The sequence below is a fragment of the Procambarus clarkii genome, chromosome 15 (genome assembly GCF_040958095.1).
Source record: "Procambarus clarkii isolate CNS0578487 chromosome 15, FALCON_Pclarkii_2.0, whole genome shotgun sequence".
NCBI classification, from domain to species: domain Eukaryota; kingdom Metazoa; phylum Arthropoda; class Malacostraca; order Decapoda; family Cambaridae; genus Procambarus; species Procambarus clarkii.
In genome coordinates, this window is record NC_091164.1 from 6,999,943 (window position 1) to 7,006,672 (window position 6,730).

General features: G+C 47.9%; 1 protein-coding gene across 1 annotated transcript in view; it reads left to right on the forward strand.

Moving 5' to 3' along the window:
- LOC123759099 (maltase-glucoamylase) overlaps positions 1-1,091 on the forward strand; it is a 289,988-nt gene extending 288,897 nt beyond the window's left edge. The window contains exon 40 of the mRNA XM_069324937.1: positions 1-1,091. This exon is cut by the window's left edge and continues 718 nt beyond it. The gene's annotated coding sequence lies outside the window, so the exon portion shown is untranslated.
- Positions 1,092-6,730: the final 5,639 nt, after the last annotated feature.

A 6,730-nucleotide genomic window follows, 5' to 3' on the forward strand; every position in this document is an offset into this window, starting at 1 on the left:
TACTGAAAAAATTATTCATTATAAAATAAAGCACAAAAATAGAACACAAAAAAGCTTTGATTTAAAGAAAATATGACATGCTGTGCAGTGCAGAAAATATGTGACATATGATGAAATTAGTTTATAATGCAATAAGACTAACTATCAATGAACATTATGAAAGGAAGTCGTGATCCTTGAGCTGCAGAAAGCCTCAACAATGGTCACAATGAGAACCAGGAGACAAACATCACAGTCTAGTGTTCTTACTATATATGTCTTTATATAAAGACATATATAAATATCAATCACCGGTGGTAGCCTCTGATTGGTTGGAGACCCTGAGAAAAGGGAGTGGGGTGCCTGGCACCCATAGGCTTAGAGTGCCATGTTGACCAGACCACACACTAGAAGTTGAAGGGACGACGACGTTTCGGCCCATCCTGGACCGAAACATACTTCAGCCACGTTATTGTGACTCATCGCCTCCTTAGAGTGCCATATTCCAGGCCTAGTTTAAAATGATTTGTTTTAAACCTGGATAGGCGGGGCTTAAGAGAGCCATAGTAAACTTAGTGGGTAGGGCCGGAGGGCTACCTTGAAGGAGTTGAGGATTTTTAGAGTTAGTGTATCTGGAGTGTCAGTGGAGGTAGTAACCTCAGGAGCTGAGGTTACGGGGGTTTGGGGTTTGAAGGGGCCTCGTAGCCTGGTGGATAGCGCGCAGGACTCGTAATTCTGTGGCGCGGGTTCGATTCCCGCACGAGGCAGAAACAAATGGGCCAACTTTCTTTCACCCTGAATGCCCCTGTTACCTAGCAGTAAATAGGTACCTGGGTGTTAGTCAGCTGTCACGGGCTGCTTCCTGGGGGTGGAGGCCTGGTCGAGGACCGGGCCGCGGGGACACTAAAGCCCCGAAATCATCTCAAGATAATCTCAAGAAGCTGGGAAGCCCAAAACAACCGGCTGTAAGTTGAAGGGTAATGGTACAGTGCACTTGGGAATCTTATGCAGACCAGTAATAACCCTCTAGCCATTACCTCTATATAGGATATTTATACTGTTTTTCAATTTCCATTTTAAGTAACTCTCATATAAAGGTGATACAAGTTTCACATGTTTAGTTATTTTCCCTTCGTATTATTCTGAGTCTTGAAGAACAATTATATGCTATAGGTAACTTCCCCCTAAGACCCTGCATTCTTCTATGGGATTATAAATGTCCCTGATTCTCAGTAAGTAATTAAAAGAGTATCCATAATTATTCCCAAGTAATTAAATTTCAATATTCCTACTCATTGTCGATTACCAGACCTCGTCTTCCCCGGGAGTCCAGTACGTGTCTGTTCACTCGCACTCAAGTTAGTATGGGAAGTGGTGGCGGCTAAAAATTCAGGAATAACAACAGATTGGTTTCCCCTTGTAAGAAAACAGTTAACATAGCGTCAGTACACTGTTGGGTCAAAGTGGTCATTGCAAGCTGTTGTTGAGCTGGGGTACAATCGGGTACAATATTCTAGTGTTTCATAACTGTACACTAGTGCACACACTCAGATTCGACTGCACTCAACTCTTGCAGTGGCACTCAACATTGATGCAATACAAAACAATAACAGCAAAACAATTCAACACTTGTCACTAAGACAAACTTACTATTAATTAGTTACAATAACACTTGTCCTATGGACTACTATCAAATCAAATACACAATTAATTAATTATGTTAAGCATTCTGTCACACCGACAGAAATAATCAATGGGTAATTACGTTAACACTGTCAAACAGACAGTAACAAATCAAATCAGTAATTATTACGTTAACACTTTGCCACTAAGGACAACACTAATCAAATCAACAACTCTTTACTTTAAATCTTCCATCACTAAGACAGTTAACTAAGATGAATAATTATACTGAACACTGTACGCTAACACACACGTACAACACGGCGATTTAACACAACACAATTATCAATGAATCACAATATACAAGTGTCACCTAGACACAACACTCAATGACTAACTCTTCAACTAGTGTCTGCAATGGATAAAATGCAGGGAATCACAGACACATGAATCAATATTAATGAATTGATAATAATAATAATACAATTTAAAAGCATAAAAGTATAACAAATACTAACTGTATTTTCGTGTGTATAACACTAACACCCATGACAGTGACGGATACAGTATCACGCAGATGGCTGTATTAACAACTTTTTTTTATTGATATAAAAAGCCAAAATACAAGCACATAACAAGGAAAGAACAGAAAAAAATGACAAAATCACATGGCACAGGAAAGAGACAAATCACATCATATAAAAAGCAAAAAGAACATCAACAAAACAAGAATATAAAGACAAATTACAGAGGAGCACAAGAACACGCAAAAGGCATGCGCCACACACCATAAAACAGGCATAAATAATAAAGTTGGTACATAGCAAAGGGAAAGGCCCACACAGGAGCCAGGAAAGAAACACAAAACACACTAAGGGACACAAGCAAAGAAATTGCACAAAATACACAACAAATAAATGACACATAAATAACAAACGGCACAAGAACAAAAAAGACATAACAAATGTACATAAAGCCATCCACCGTAAAACAGAAAAATGGAGGGGGGGGGGGGGGCAAGAAAAACATAAGCACGAGCAGTCCGACCCCGCACACAGAGGAGCGGAACCGGACATAAATAAGGGCACCAAACACCAAGTAACATGATACCCAAAAAACTACATACTAGAACATAAATGTTGTACTAAGAATAAAGCAATCACGAGGACAAGAAAATAAACACACGCACACAAGTGATGTACACAACCACACCGCCCGCCACCCCAACACAATACACTGGGTGCGCGCAACGACACGAAAGAAATAACACCAAACCCCCACAATCGCACACAACCACAACACAAATACCCATACCAAAGGCAAAGCACAAAACAAATCCCAAACACAACAAAACAGGCCACGCAGGGGCAAGAACAATACCCACACGCACAGACTAGGACACCCACCTGTGCACGCAGGCACCGGGGAAACATCACGCACAACACAGACAGAAACCAATCACACCAATAACTCATACTTCTCTGGGTACTCCCGAGCTGGAAACCGTAAGCAATAAGCTTCCCAAACAAGTTGGTCACTTTCGAGAATCGGACACCCAGGAGTCGCAGTAGGCCGAGGCATCGAATTCGGCACTCCCAAGACAAAACACTGCGCTCGTGGAACCCAGATGGTAGATGGGCACCAGGGAACAGCACGCACCAGGTCATCACACTCTAAAGTCGCAGTTGCCATAGATCTGTCGATCACCTCGCCGGTCGGGAGGACGAAAGGAATGGGTTTCCCCCTAGGAAGCTGGTCACAGGGCCGCACATCTGGAAGCACACCGGGCTGCACGGCAAGTTGCACACCGGCCCGCCCACTAAGTCGTGCACTCCGTTCTGTGTCTGGCACCGCACCGAGACCCGTGGAGGGTGACTCTGCAGGGGCCCCAGTGCCCCCACCAACCGGAACAGGACCAGAGGCCCCCCGCCGCACATCCTTCGACAACACCACTACAAGGTCGCGATCACCAGGGGCAACTGCCCACTGAGGGGAGCCACCAGCAGGAGGCACAGCATCCAACACAGAAGGCACCACAGGAGGCAACACAGCGTCGGCCACAGCAGCATCATCCATCGCATCACGCTCCTCTGCCCACGACCAGCGAGGTGACGCATCCTGAGCCGAGCGACGGCGCTTAAAAAGAGGCCGCTGATCGTTGGAACTGTCACCCCCAGCAAGCTGTGTCCCAGAAGAACCATCGGCAGGCGGCCCCAAAGCCGGGGCAGCACGATCACGCAGAACAGCAGCCTCCACAACGCGGGGCAAAAAGCCTCCAGCAGGAACGGAGACCAGAGTCGGAGAAGGAAGAGACACAGCAGGCGGAAGGGTAGACTCCAGCACACGTGAGGTATCCAGTGAGGGCGACGGAATCGGCAGAAGAGAAGAAGTACCCGTCAACGAGGAAACTGTGAGAGGCGACGAGGCAGAGGACGTGGGTGGAGATACACATACCACTGCCCCGTCAGCCCCGGGAAGCACATGTCCTCCAGCAGGAGATGCAGGCGCCACCCCTACAGCATCCCCCAAGGCCACCGGATGCGGATGCACCTCCGCAGTTATCGAACGACGAAAGTCCAAAACAGGCGCCCCCAGGTCCCCCAAGCTCATCGGCGGGGCAGACATCAGGTCCAGACGTAGCGACATCTGGAACCGCCGCCGGATCCACACCAAGCACCTGCACAGAGCGAGGATCCGCCGGGAAGTCCACACGCACAGATAAGCGAGGAAAATCATCCTCCAGGAAAACTGAAGGGGCTTCAGCACGAGGAGCGTCGCAACCGGCCACTACGTGGCCCTCAGCACCACACCGGAAATACGTGTGGGTTTGACCCTGATAGAAAGTCCTCAGAGATAGTCCACGAAACGAGACCCTAGACGGTGTAGGGCTCGTGAGCCGCATGACAGCATGCGCGAACCCAGCCGGACCCCCTTCAGCCGGCCCGCACTCAAAATGTTGAACCGGTACTTTACCACCGTCCCAAACCGCATAAACAAGGACATGAGGGCCGTCTCGGGGAAGGTCACCGGCACGCCGTGTACACTCACAAACAACAAGGACCCCCAGGGATCCGAGATCTCCACAGACACAGCCGAAGCCGGAAGAGGAAGCGTGCAGCCATCCCAGCGAGCTACAAACTCCCGGTAAACATGTGACGTGGCGAACGACACCGCAACACGGGTAGGCGACAACTTCTCGAGGCCCAGGAGCTCGGGGACGTCAACACGGAGGACGTCCAGGAGAGCAACCTCTACAACGGGCCAGTCCACAGCAGCAGAAAAGTCCAGCCACACTGTGTCGATCCTCCGAATGCGGCTAGTACCAGCCGCGTCCATACCGGCAGGCGGGGGCCCCGATCAACGGGCGCTCCACACCCCCCCCCCCACAGCAAACTGCCACTCAGCAAAGGCAGACTACTACTGACAGCCGGAGCCCGACGTCTGCGCCCTCTGGTGGCGCAGCCAGGAAATCACTGTACTGACAACTGGTCTCCTTGACCGGTTAAACTTACACCTGTTACAGGTGATAACAAGATAAGTGCGGATCGGACAGTTGATCCTACATCAACACAAGGAAACACTACAAGAAACAGGATAAATATTTGTACTCACTTCAAAGACCTGCCTGTCACTTGCACCCTGCATACATACAACGTTCACTTGTAGATGCTCTGATGAAATACTCCAGCAATCTCCGCACGTGGTAACATGCGAGTAACAATCAAACACAGGGTGGCAGGTATAGACAACTCGAGCAATGACTGCACGTGGTAATGTGAGTAATACTTGGGGTAACACTAGGTTGCAGGTGCAGGCTGATAGAACAGGCGCACTGTGGTCGCTCGTGGAGCAACAAGCAGCTGGGTGGTGGGTGACAGCCACACACAGGGTTGGTAATGGCTAGCGTTAAACTCTTGGGGTGGCACTCGTGGTAGGTGCGGTACGGTGTTGGCGGGTAAAACACTAAGTCCACGAAATATCCACAGAAAGTCCGGTTGTGTGGTTGAAAGTCCACAAAAGTCCGAAAATACAGTTATCTTCCTCTGAGAAATTAACAGCAATAATGGGGTTTCAATGATTTACACTCTAAACCTTCTCTATTGGCAAAAGGCTCTTGGATGTTAACGATAATCACAGATTGTACCACTAGGCAGTCACGTTGCTTCTGCGGTGATCACATATTGGGCACTTTTCTCTCTTCTTAAATCACTCGTATCTATCTAAGTAAATCTCAACTAACGCGAACCGGATTCTGCAACGAAACGCGCTAGATGAGATGGATGACGTTCTCGTCATCCATCTCATCTAGCAACTTCACGTCAATCACGTTAACGTCAATTAACATCGCGTTAGGCGGAAAGTCTAGCTGTGGTTGCCGGCTCAGAAATTCACGACTTGGGAGACAGGCGACTATCCCAGAATGGTGTTGGCGGGCACCAAGGCGACCCTGCACACTCCTCTTTACTCTATGAATCCAGCCAAACAGGCACCAGGTACTGAGGCATATCTAATCAGTGCAGTCCCCTCCGCGTGAGGCGTGGCCGTGACGTATTGACTACGTCACGGGAGAGGCCTAGTCACCCAAAGGAGAGTTCAACTGTCACTGTGCACTAATTGTACACACATTAAAATACCTGGCAAAATCTATCTCTTAGAGCGGGATATTCAAAAGCTTCTAAATATTACTCAGTATGTAATTACAAGAACTAAAAGACAATACGAGGGACGTAAAAAGTAAAAAGAACCATCGGATCTGCAAAGGATTTCGTCGAGGGGCAAGTGACAGTGAAACACTGGGAAAACAAGACAAGGAGGAACAATGCAATCAGGACAATGTAGAACAGAGCGTATGCGCACCATTACGCACTCACGAGTTAAGAGTGTGTGGCCAATATGCAACCTAACCAGAGCCGTTTCTTACCACCTATTATGGTGATGAGAGGGAGCACTTAAGGAAAGGGGGGTGGGGTAGGTTACATTTAGGAGTTCACATATATTTATCCATAACATTGGGTTATCGACCATGCCAACGGTGGCAGAGTGGGGAACTATAATCATCGGAATAAGGAATCGTATAACGAGAGACAGGACAGGCATGAATGACCTCTAGCAGCAGCGTCTACAAGTT